At 43.3% G+C, this 12573-nt stretch overlaps 1 protein-coding gene across 1 annotated transcript in view; it reads left to right on the plus strand.

Annotated features, from left to right (window-relative positions):
* The window catches only part of Adamts16 (ADAM metallopeptidase with thrombospondin type 1 motif 16), a 106422-nt gene that overhangs the window by 10477 nt on the left and 83372 nt on the right, over positions 1-12573 (plus strand).

Raw genomic sequence — 12573 nt, forward strand, 5'->3', positions numbered from 1 at the left:
TGGGAATTTGTGAGGTAAGAGAGAAGAGAAGCCCTTGTTAGTTTGGACGATGAGGTCAGGTTTTAGACTTCTTTGTGCAAACGTAGATTGTCTCTGTGGTTTTATACAGGCACGTCAGGTCCTCCAGGGGAAATCTTGAGCCTGTGACAGCTGACGGCCTTTACATGGACAGTCTGGTTTCTGCGCATATCCAGTCTTGTAGAGACAGCTCTAAATTGTCCTCCAGCGGTATCCGGAGGCCATTTCTGGAAAGACAGCTTAAGCACTTTGTTATCTAAAGGATTTGTATCTAGTGCGCACAGGCTGTAGCCATCGATTTTATTATTACCTACGTTCCGGCTATGCCCAGTGGAAGTGCTGGAGGCAAGATCTGTCTAGAAGGAAATGCTGTGTGCCCTCTGCTTAACCCAACTGCTTTCCATCAGAAAACATGTATGCTTAAGAATGTAGTGTGTTTGCCATTCGCTAGAGAGACTAGTGCATGGCTGTAAGAAAACACAATTTTCAAATAAGTATGTGCGGATACACTGCCCCACCTTCCTCCACCATCACATTTGATCTCGGAAACATTCTCCTCAGTCTTCTAGGGAATGGAGGTTACTGTGAAAGTTAATTGATAGTGCTCTCCTGTGGGTAATAAATAAATATTTACTGGAAAAATAAGATTTTTTTTAAAAAAAAAAACTAAAACAAGCAGTTCTTTAGACGCTACAGTCAGAACCATGGGTCCTGCCCAAGTTAGTTCTTATTCTCAGCTTGACGATAGTTGGAATCACCTGGGAGAAGAAACCATCAGCTGAATAAATTGCCTCCATCGGTTGGCTTGTGGCCGCGTATCTGTGAAAGACTGTTTTGATTGGTGGTTAAGGTGGGAGGACCCAGTCCACCGCGGGTAGCACCACCCCTAGGCACGTGGGCCTAAGCTGTGTAAGAAAGACCTCAGAATGAACTGCGGAGCAAGCCAGTAAGTAGCATCCCTCCATGATTTCTGCTTGTCTTCCTTCTTGAGTTTCTGCTTTGATTTCCCTTGGAGATAGACTTGCAACCAGAAGGTGGAACCTGAGATAAACCCTTTCCCGCCAAGTTGATTTTAGCCATAGTGTTTTATCAAAGCAACAGAAAAGCCAGCTAGAAGAGTTTTAATAATGAATAACCCCCAACATGGTAACTCTGCAGCTCGCTCACTCTGCACCCCAGAAGATGCTTGCTGTGTGAAGCAAACAGACAGATGAGGGAACAAGAAGTGTGCGCTGGAGGAAACCCAGAAAGAGGGTACCTCAACCCATCTTGGTAGGAAGTGGGGAATGTCCGAAAGTCCAAGCTCCAGTCTCAGGCAGAGTTGGGTTGTTATGACCAAAAATAGAGGTACAGCAAACAGTGTATGAGGAGAGGCTGCTACACTGCTAAACTCTGGAACCCCATGACAGCACCACCAGGGAGCCCTGAGGGGCAGGATTTTACATGTTAAACCTAAGAATATTACACTGGGTAAGACCTCTCAGTGCTGAAATTATTTCTGAGCATCTTGTAACCGCCTCCAAGTATTTTGATTGGAATTACACTTTGCTAAATAAACATACACTTTCTAACAAAAATTGAGTCTGTTAGACTACATCCTCTATCAAGGTGACATCCCCGTGTCTGTTGTCATCACCTACCACAAATACACTGAGCTGTAACATCCCTGGACATCTTTGATACTTTGACAGCGTAAGAAACATTTCAGAGGGCAAAAGGAAGGGCATAAGCCCCGTCGTCTCTTTTCAGATAAGAAAGTGTTTAGTAATGAGACTTCCTGGACAAGGGTGATGATGGAAATGCAGTAAGAGTAACATTAACTAAGAAAATGTGTGTGTCCGTGTAACCTACTCAGAGATAAATGCTGCCCGCTTGGTTATGCAGATTTACTGGAGAGTGCATGCAGCTCCGTCTTCTCACTGTAAAATGTGCAATGTAGTGTGCATCAGTGCAATCAGCACAGTGTAGCTATCACCACACTCTAACCTGACACAGACACACCCACTCCCCCAAACTCTTTATACGGTTTGCCCCCTTCCCCTGGTCCCCAACCCCTGGCTTCTGTCAGTGCCTGTGTGCAGCTACCCTGTGGTGTCTATAAAGCACTGATTATGGTTATAATTATGGTTATGTTTCATCATAATCGTCATAATCATTCGCTGGCCCTAGGTCTCACAGGTTTTCATCTCCCCCCACTTCTCTGGCGATCCTTAAAATGGGGACGAAGGAACCCGATATGGATAGTCCCCTTGGGGGTAAGCACTCTGCAATTCCTTGTTCTCTGCTCAATGACCGGATGTGAGTCTCTGTGTTGATTGTCATCTCCTGTAAAAACACCCTTCTTGAGCCAGACCATGATGGCACACGCCTTTAATGCTACCCAACACTTGGGAGATAGAGGCAGGTGGGTCTTTGTGAGTTTGAGGCCACCCTGGTGAGTTCCAGGTCAGGCACCAAGGTGACACAGAGAAACCCTGTCTCTAAAAAATAAAAATAAAAACAACAACAAAACCCTGTCTGATGAGGGCTGAGAATTGCAACAATATATGTGCATAATAATAAGACACTTGTTAGTTTGGTACTATGTAAATTTTAACAACGTAAAATCTTTAGGTCCTCCTCTAAGGCCTGTGACCTTCCTAGCTATAAGTTCTTGACCAAGTTAGAGATGCCAAGCTTTTTAGACTAGCCTATAAATCCTTCAAGAGTATTTGTGTTCTCATCTTCGTATCCTCAAATTGTTGTTATTTACTAAGTAAAATCAGTTTTCTTATAATGAATTACTGTCTTACAAATTTATAAACAGAAATATTAGCTCTGGGGGGTAGTACAGTTCCTGAATATGTGCCAAACACCTAACAAGCCCTGGATTCAAACCTGAGAACCACCCTATCGGAAGAGAGAAAAGGGGGAGAGATGGAGAGAGAGAGGGAGAGAGAGAAGGAGAGAGAGGGAGAGAGAGAGGGAGAAAAGTTATTTCCTTCTTTATTTTGGAATGTTCATAAAGATAATATTGGTTCTATAATCCATTTCATCCAGTTTCTTTTTACAATGAATGCTAAACACGAAATTCTCCTTTGAGATCTGTAAAGTGGTTTGACTGGCCACTAGGAGTTTTGATGGGACTATTTTAGATGCTCTATTACTTGATACTTCCAGATGAGTTTGTTTAGAAATCTGTCTTATTAGCAATGACATGAATATATTTTCTTAAAGTATTTCAGGCTAGTTCTATACTTGAATTTACCTTTTGTCAAAAAAGCAAATCTTGTTTCTTAATGATATTGGTCATAACGTTTATATAAAATTTAGTTCCCTGAATACAGAGCATCATTATTTCACCAGTTCTCCTAAAATTATTCTCTTGCTTTCAAAAATAAGAACACATACATGTCACAGTGATGTGATAAACACATCCTTAGTGTGTAAGCACCCCCTCACGTGGTTGGAGAGTAGCTTGGGGAACTGGTTTGAATTGTACTAGGTCTCATTTCCAGCCACAAACTCCAGGAATTCCCTGGAAACTCCAGTCACTGAGAGATTTTTCCAAAGCAGCCAGTAAATCCTAGAAAACGTTGAAACTCTGCCAAACTGTCAACCGGCAGGAAAATGCTCTTGGGCCAGGGCTATGAGAAAGCAGGAGTGGAAGGAAGGAGTCAGCACTGAGGAGACAAAGGGGAGGATCTAAGTTTTAAAGCCTTGTCTGGCAGTGGCATCTGAGGAGATGTCACTGATGGCATTGACTCCACCTTGGGAGGCGGAGCCTGTACTCAAAGGAGGTTCTGATAGTCAGACAGCTGTGGGAAAATGCCAGAAGTTTCCAGAAGTCTCTGCTGGTTACATTGGTTCCATAGGAATAGATACAATGGTTAAAAACAAAAGTTTGTTTGGTTTTTTTTTAATGTTTTTTTGTTTTCAGATTATCATTTAATTGCAACATTTCTCCCTTCCTTTTCCTTCCTCCAAACCCTCCCAGACAACCTTCATTCTCTCCTCCAAATTAATGGCCTCTTTCTCATTAATTGTTATTCTATGCATATAAGTATATAACACACACACACACACACACACACACACACACACACTCCTAAATATAACCTGTTCAGTTCAATTGGTGTGCTCTTCCCCAGAAAAGACTGGTCACCTCTCCCTCTCTCAGATGTCTTTAGCTGCTTATAGTTCTTTGTATAGAGTTGAGGGCACATGGACTGTTCCCATCCCCTTTGGCATGTCAAGTGGTGTCATCCTTGTTCTGCTCACATTTGGGCAGGCAGGTCGATGAACTTCAGACGTTACCAGGAGACATAATCCTACAGAAAACTCCCTGAACCTCTGGCTCTTACAAGCTTTCTGCTCCTTCTTCTGCAATGCTCCCTGAGACTGGGATGCAGGAGTGCTTGTAGATGAACCCACTGGGGCTGGGTGCCGCAACTCTGCACTTTTGTTGGTTATGATTTTCTGTAGTGTTATCCACCTGTTGCAAAGAGGAGAAGTTTTCTTGGTGATGGGCGGAAACTACACTTATCTGTGTGGTGATGGTGAAGGCTGTTAGTTCGTTTCCTGACTGCCCTAACTCAAAATAATCACACAGAAACTTTATTATTTGCAATACTGTTTGGCCAATAGCTTAAGCGTATTTTTAGTTAGCTCTTATATCCTAAAATAATCTGTGATCTTGGTTTACCTGGTGGCGTCTTTCTCAGGTGGGGCTACATGGCTTCTCTCTGACCATGAAAGATATATATATATATATATATATATATATATATATATATATCTTTCAACCTGGCTCTATTCTGTTAAGTCATTGGCCAAAAGCAGCTTGTTTATTAACTAATGACAATAAAACATATTCACAGCAGACATCACCTCCCACACCATTATGAAGTAATAGTTGCAGATTGTATTTAAAAATTATGCTGGTTTAGTAATTTAGTGGTTGTAGATTATCCTCTAATAACTGTGACTTCCCTAGCACGACGTATCTAGGAGGGCTTACAGTACCAGACATGGTTTCCTTCTTGTTAAGAGTATCCTAAATCCATTGAGAGAGCTGTTGGTTGCTACTGGGATATGTTTGCCACTGCTGCACCTTTGAATTTTGAATTAGAGTAAATATATCATCACTTGAAGAAGATCAAAGTCATGTTTTGTGAGATAACCTTCTGTATTTGGACAAAATACAGATTTTTCCAGGGTCTTAAGATGAAAATTAAAGTTAGGTAATTAGATAAATTTAGCTATAAAATATATGTTTTATTATTCTTGAATCAGCTGAGGTTATGGAACTGAGATCTTAAATGGTAGTGTGCTTTGCCAACACACCAAGCCAGTGTGGAATTTAGACAGTCTAGGATAAGGCTATGAACACTGTGTGTGTGTGTGTGTGTGAGTGTGTGTGCGCGCGCAGGGTTGTGTTCATTGAAATGTTCTGTGTGATATTATATTTTTGTTAAAACCCAAACAACTGGAAGACCTCAAATGGTAGACTTTGTGTAGAGTCCTTGGTAGTAAAGCCACTGGAGCCTTTGGAGCGTGCACCGAGCAGCAGGCTGGGAGGGTGGACTGACAAGCTCCCCTCACGGTTTCCCTGTGGAGCTTCTAATGCCCTTCGGTGACGAAGCAGTACTACCCCTGGCACCACCCAGGGAAGCAACAATATGCTTTCTTACTGTGGTCAACCTTCTAGCAATAATTTCTGTAACAGTCATGGGATCCCAGTGTTCATGTGGAGACCCAGTGTAGCCAGAAGATTCTTCATGCCCAAGATCTCTCTGAAACCAGCCCAAAGGACCTCCTAAGATGGAACAAGCATGGTACCTGTGATGGTTGACTTTGAGGGATGGTTTGTTTGCGGGGTGGTTTCAGAATAAGGGCGCACAAGCCTACTGTGGAGGAGCAGATGTGGGAGCAAACCACAGCCCAAAACAGAATCAGAAGAAAAGCAGCACATTAGAGTCCCAGCTGTAGGCTCTTGGTAGAGGAGCTGATTGTACCTGCTTAGCTAACACAAGCTTATTTTTCTAAACATCACTGGTATTGAGAGGGTTTCCCTCCCCTACTCGTAACGTTGCCTGCAATGCACGTAAAGCATCCTCACTACAGACACCCTATTCTACCCACAGCTCCACACACTTCATACCCCCTCTTTGTTTTCTATTTATCATCAGGCATTAAGTTTGCTAAGGACAGTCCATTAAGGAGACAGAAATTATATAAAATACTAGGACAAGTTAATATAATACACTAAGAAGCCATAAGAGAACAGAGAGTTTAAAGGACTCTGAAGTACCAGAGAACAGCAAGAAGCAGTGAAGACGGAGGGAACCAAGGGAGTTTCACATTATTAAAATTTAGAAACTGCCTCAGAGCTCTGAGTCCAAGGAGCTGACTAGCTGTTGCTGGAATTACGAGGCAGCGGTGTGTGTTAGGTGCTTCGGGAAAACTGCAATCCAGAATCACCTTCTGTGGTCGGAGCAAACTGCCCTCGCCAGGTGGAGGTGAGACTAGATGGGACAGGAAGCAAACAGGAAGCCCAAAAGAGACAGACAGGAAGGGAGAAGGAAGACCGGAAATGTACAAGGTTAGACAGGAAGAATCTGGAATTCTGCCTTCATTTATCCAGTCTTCCTGGTCTTCTGAATGAAAGGACCGAAGTTGAGTAAGGAGCAGGGGCAAAGTGCCTTGGCATTTGAGGAGGAAGTCAGCAGCCTCAGACAGTCCGCGCAAGAGGGAAGACTTTGGCAAGACTGTGAGTGTAAAAGGAGAGACTCTAGAGGAACTCTTCACTGTGGTGATAGTGAGGGCACAGAAGGACGTCTGTCCGCGTTTTCTTCTTTCAAATCTTCTATTTCAATTGTGCAATGCGCACAATGAAGTCTCCCATAAAAGTTCATCTAATGAGCGAATTGTTCTTAACGCAGAATCAAGAATTCTGTTGCTTAACAAAAATAATAGACACAACTAAAGGTTTGTGGGGCTAAAGAAGACCCCACAAGCTATGTAGCCTACTTCTACACAGGGGAAGGGAAAGCCTTTCTGGGGCCTAGGCCTTGCCAAGCAGGGTGAGCGTGACTGTAGGTGAGCGTGTGTGTAGGTGAGTGTGTGTGTAGATGAGCATGTGTGTAGGTGAGCGTGTGTGTAGATGAGCATGTGTGTAGGTGAGCGTGTTTGTAGGTGAGCGTGTGTGTAGGTGAGCATGTCTGTAGGTGAGCGTGTGTGTAGGTGAGCGTGTCTGTGGGTGAGCGTGTCTGTGGGTTGAGCCTGTCTGTAGGTGAACGTGTCTGTGGGTGAGTGTGTGTGTAGGTGGGATGGAGCTGTGCACACAGGCCTTTCTCCCCAGGCGGGCTGTGCTTGCCCTGTGTCACTGGTTAAAGAGCCTGTTCTTTGTGTGAAATGAAAAGCAGTGTAATTTTTTCCCAAGAGGCCTTGAGGCTGTATTTATGACATGTACAGGGATGAACTGGTACTCAGGGGACTTGTACGTACAACTGTGTGTGTGTGTTTTCCATCTGTGTATTTGGCACAACTAAATCATTTCTGAAGGAGCAACCCGGGAATCGTTATCCTTGACCAGAGGCCAGAGTCTGAATCAATGTGAGTTTGTCCATCACCAGAGGCCTGTTCTTCCTCCTTGCGGTCAATTCTCAGGCACCCGCACATCAAGGGTGAACTCTAAACCACCAACCATGGCTGCACTTACGTTATTTCCCCCATTCTTTTTCAGGTCTATATTGATTTACCAAATTTTATTTCAATCTAGAATAATATCATCCTTTGGCACTTACTGCTATCATATGCTTTGTTGGTGGTAGGCTTTTGTTTATTTAAAAAATTTTAGGAAATTATTTTTTTTAATTTTTAAGGAATAATCAAGCATTTTAAAAATTGGTGTTAATTTCATATATTTTTTACTTTGAAATAATTATAGGAAACTAAATAAAAGATAGCTGGTTTACAGAAAAATCACTCTGATTTTGGCTGTGAGTCTGGCCTTTAAAAGGTGAGCCATCTCTCCAGCTCAGGAAGCAGAGGCAGGCAGATCTCTGTGAGTTCAAGATCAGCTTGGTCTACAGAGTAAGTTCCAGGACCTCAAGGGGGAGCATGACCACTGAGTGAGGCTTCCTCAAAGTCCCTACCTCAGGACCCGGTACAGAGGAGCTGTGTGATCCTGTTCTTCTCAGCCCCTCCCTCCCTGCCCATTAGTAAACAATATGGCACAGACTGGGCCAGAAAAATCATCACACTTTGTGACAAATATGGTTGAGGCTAACCTGTAGTGACGTCCCACAACGGAATGCAAACAGGATTTCAAAATATTTTATTCTCTCCAGAAACGTTATCGGAACTACAGTGAGCAAAGAAGTATAAATATCAAGCCAACCCTTGGGTCAGGCCTTCTCCGATGTTAGGCATTGTTTGCGCACTTAGGATGGCCGTTTACTCACACTTTGGGAGGAAGGCTGCATATCCTCAACACATGGGAGATCGCTTGGTGTGCAACAAGGTGTCCTGAATGAACCAAGTGCACGGAACAGCCGCGCCTGACTCTGTATTCCTGGTGCAGTCAAGGGAGCTATAACCCTCGTTTTATTTGCAGAGATTATGTAACCGAAGCCTGGGGAGTTCTGGCTATTCTCTCTGAGGGTCATCACTAGGCAATAAAATAAAGAGTGACGGATTGTGGAATAATAAGCCAAAAGAGAAGCTTGCATGTTTTATAGCCCGGATCTATTTCTAGTTAAAATGTACCCTTGCGGAAAATTCTAGAAAATATCTAGTAAATGCTTAATTCAGTACACAGGCCTTGTGCAGGGTCACAGTCTTTATCTGTTTCTTAAGGCCACTGCCACAATTTAACATTTTCTGCGTCCATCCCCCACACCGCTGGCATCTCTAAGGGCTGTAACCAGCTAAAAGCGGTTTGGATCTAATGTCAAGAATGGCTTTCCACCTCTTGCTCTGGCAGTCACTTATGCTAATTAGGAAAGAGCTCCGGGGTTACTCAGTTTAATAAAGTTAAGCATCCAGACCGCCCTTGTTGGCTGAAGTTTCCTGCCCTCCCCCACAGGTAGTAATGGCCAGGAGGTGTTTGTCACTCAGGCTGGTCTCTTCCTCCTGGAAGGAATCCAAATACCTCCTGGTTTCTCAAAGTGTTAGCATTAAAAATGCATTTGTTTTCTAAATAATCCGTTCAACTCCACTGTTTAGAAATAGTAGCAGCTTGGATACAGAACTCAGTAGAGGCACGGTTTCCAATGAATTTGAGTCTAAAATACTAACAAGAATGATGGAACAGTTGCCATTTACTTAAACCAGGGAAAATATTCCTACTGTTGACTAAAAACTGTAGAAAGTGAAGGGCAGACAGTTGAGAAACCCCCAGCAAAGCTTCTGGCTAAGTTCTATCAGCAGTGACTGAACCAGAGAGAATCCAGCCTAGACCTCTCCAGGGAACCTGCTGGCCCTACAGGCCCTGTGGGACAAAGCACATTTGCAAACCGCAGGGTCTGAGACAACTTAACCACCTCTGTTTCCAAGTGGGAACAAGCCACTAATCTCCCAGTTTGCAATTTAAATGTCAAAAGGTCTTAAAAGCATGCACAATTACAATATTACAATTAGAATTACAGTATCATGTAACAGCTTTCATTAATGTACTGTGTGCGAAGCAATAAGACTATAAATGACAGCAACCCTACAGTTTGTGTTCTTTCCAAAATCCATATCCAACCACGAGGGCAGTGTGGATGGCTTCATTTTAACAGCCTATCCCATTCGTTTGTAGAGTCTGACATTTAAACCTCTTATTTGGCAATTATTCACAGATTATATTTCACATTCATGCCACTAGCTGCCAAGTGGATTAGACTTGGAGACTTCTAAGAAATCTTTTCTGTTTGATCTTGGTTTCAATGCCAACCCTCAAACACTTCTGCTTTCTCTAGTTTCATCCTTCATCCACCATATCGAAGGTGTAACCATATCAGACTCTGCCACGGAGGGGGTGGGGGGTGGAGTGGCTTCTCTGCAACAGACACAGTGCACACATGGGTGAGGCTGTGGAGTTGTAGGTGTGACTGGTATTTTATTCTTGGCCTAGGAGATACAACTAAAGATTGTTGTATCAGCTGATCGCATAGCAGCCACAGTCAGAAACCTGAGACCAAGAGGTGCTGCTATCTAGCTGGCTTTCTCCTTTTCTACTTTGTATTCAGACTGGCACTACCCGCCATAGAGAGCCAACCACAGTCAGGATGGGTCTTCCCTCATCCTGTAATTCTCTTTGGAAGTACCTTACAGACATGCTCAGTGGAATATCTAGTAGTTAATTAGAACTTGATTCAAGTTGACAATGAATATTAAGTACCACACCATCTTATATGAAGGGGCTGAAGCGTATGACCTGCCAAGAGCTGACATCTAACAGAGAGAGCCCAAATTCCAGCCCTTTGCCCAGGGATTCTGGAATGTGAGGAATTTTCCATGTTCCTCCTCTCAAGGACATTTCCGCAATATCTTTGCAGTTTTAATGACTAGCTGAGTAACAAAAGATCTTAGCAAGCAAAAAATTTAAATATATACAAGCCATGCCTTAGTCATTGTGGTGTATATGGGGTACCAGTTAGAAATACTACACAGCCTAGCTTAGTAAATGGTTTCTTTGAACGAGTTTGGAAGGCACTCGTGGCAATCCCAGCTCTAGTAATCATCCTTTTGACACAGCATTATTTAGTAGGGGAAGGGAAGGGAAGAAGAAGAGAAGAGGAAGAAAAGGAAGAGGGGGACGAAGAGGAGGAGGAAAGAAACACCAATAAAGCAGTACAATGCATTACATCAAAAAACAATGCAGAAGCCATTTACTGTTTTAAGGTCTTGCACATACTCTGATCCTGATATTTAACCGCTTACTTCCCTGAAGGAATGAGTGCAGGCTTCAAGCATTCGCATCAGGGCTGGCTCAGAGCTCCAGCATGGTGAACGTGGAATGTAGGAGAGAAGGCACACATGGAGCCAGGCTTCAGCAGACATTGGTGGGTGTGAAGTGTGGTGTATGATCGTTTGGAACAGACAGACCTCTCCTTTGAAATCCCACCCACCATTCCTCAGGGTTCTGTATCTGTCCCACTAATAACTTGGAAAGTGTCTAGTCAGAGAAATTCTGTGAGCTGAAGATGTATTAAGAGCTGGCAAGTCTACGGGGGCTGGACGGAGCCATGGTCGTCCTCATTTTATGTTTTCGGTACCTAACTCTCAAAAGATGACCACTAAAGCCACCAGATGGGAGATGATTAAGGAAGAGATGGCGTAGATGACCCTTGGCTGGTGAGGGGGGGGTCCTTCTGTCTATGTGTCGCTTTTACTAGTTAATGAATAAAGAACTGGTTTGGCCTTTAGCATGGGAGGAGGAGGGCAGAGTCAGAGAGACACCAAAGAGCCGCTGGAGATAGACGTGCTGAAACTTTGCTGGTAGGCCACGGCATTGTGGCGATACATAGATTAATAGAAATGGGTTAAATTAAGATGTAAGAGTTAGCCAATAAGAAGCTGGAGCTGATGGGCCAAGCAGTGATTTAATTAATACAGTTTCTGTGTGATTATTCTGGTTTGGGGCAGCTGGGACAAACAAGCAACCTCCTTCCAACACTCAGCTACATTTAGGTTTCTGTGGTTGAGATAACTGTAACCATCACAGCTAATAAAGGAGTTATATAATAAATAAACATATCATCCGTGACAGTGCTGGTTAATATACAAAGTGTATTTAGCATTCCGGGCAACCTACTTTTATTATCTCCAGCAATTGGCTTTCTGGCCATTAAACAGCAAGAGGAAAACATTGCTATATCTTTGGGGCTCCCTTGATTCTTTAGGGGCAAAGCCGCCCTTCTTTCCCCTGGAAGTAAAGGCTCCCAAAGACAGAACCACAGTGGCTTAGAGTGACTGACTGTGGCAGTCAACCTAGACTGGGCAGTTGTCTGCTGGGTATTTGTGTGCTAACCTTATTTTTTACCCTTCCCCTTTCTTGTTTTATTTTTCACTTTTGTTCTTCTGGAAGCAATGAATCCATCCAGGTGTTTTAGCGGTAAATAAACCTCCTGCAGATGAAGAATATCCCAGGTTCTTGCGGACTAATTGGGCAACTGTGACATCAGTGTTTCAACGAGAAAAATAAGATACTAGTTGCATAATAAATTCTTGACAGCAGCTTATTAGGGAGGTGTTCTTTAAAAGTCCGTTTTTGTGTGCTTTGTCTGGAGTATCAGTGGCCACATCAACTTGCATGACGATCCCACAATCTGAGTTTAAAAGTCTGAAAATGCCATCTATCCTCACATTTATAATCCTCCTGGGATGCTGACGTGACCAAGAACATATGTAGTCATATGCATAACTGAGTCTGGAATTTATGAAGGCTGCAATTTGGTCTCCGTAGTAACGGATGTTTAAAGCAACTGCCTAGGTCTACACATGTGTAACAGAAGTCGGGTGAAGCACAGTCGGTACAGATGATCATTTCCAGGCCAGGAGCAAATGGCCTTTGCAGACTGTATG

This window comes from Arvicola amphibius, chromosome 3 (assembly GCF_903992535.2).
Source record: "Arvicola amphibius chromosome 3, mArvAmp1.2, whole genome shotgun sequence".
Classification (NCBI taxonomy): Eukaryota; Metazoa; Chordata; class Mammalia; order Rodentia; family Cricetidae; genus Arvicola; species Arvicola amphibius.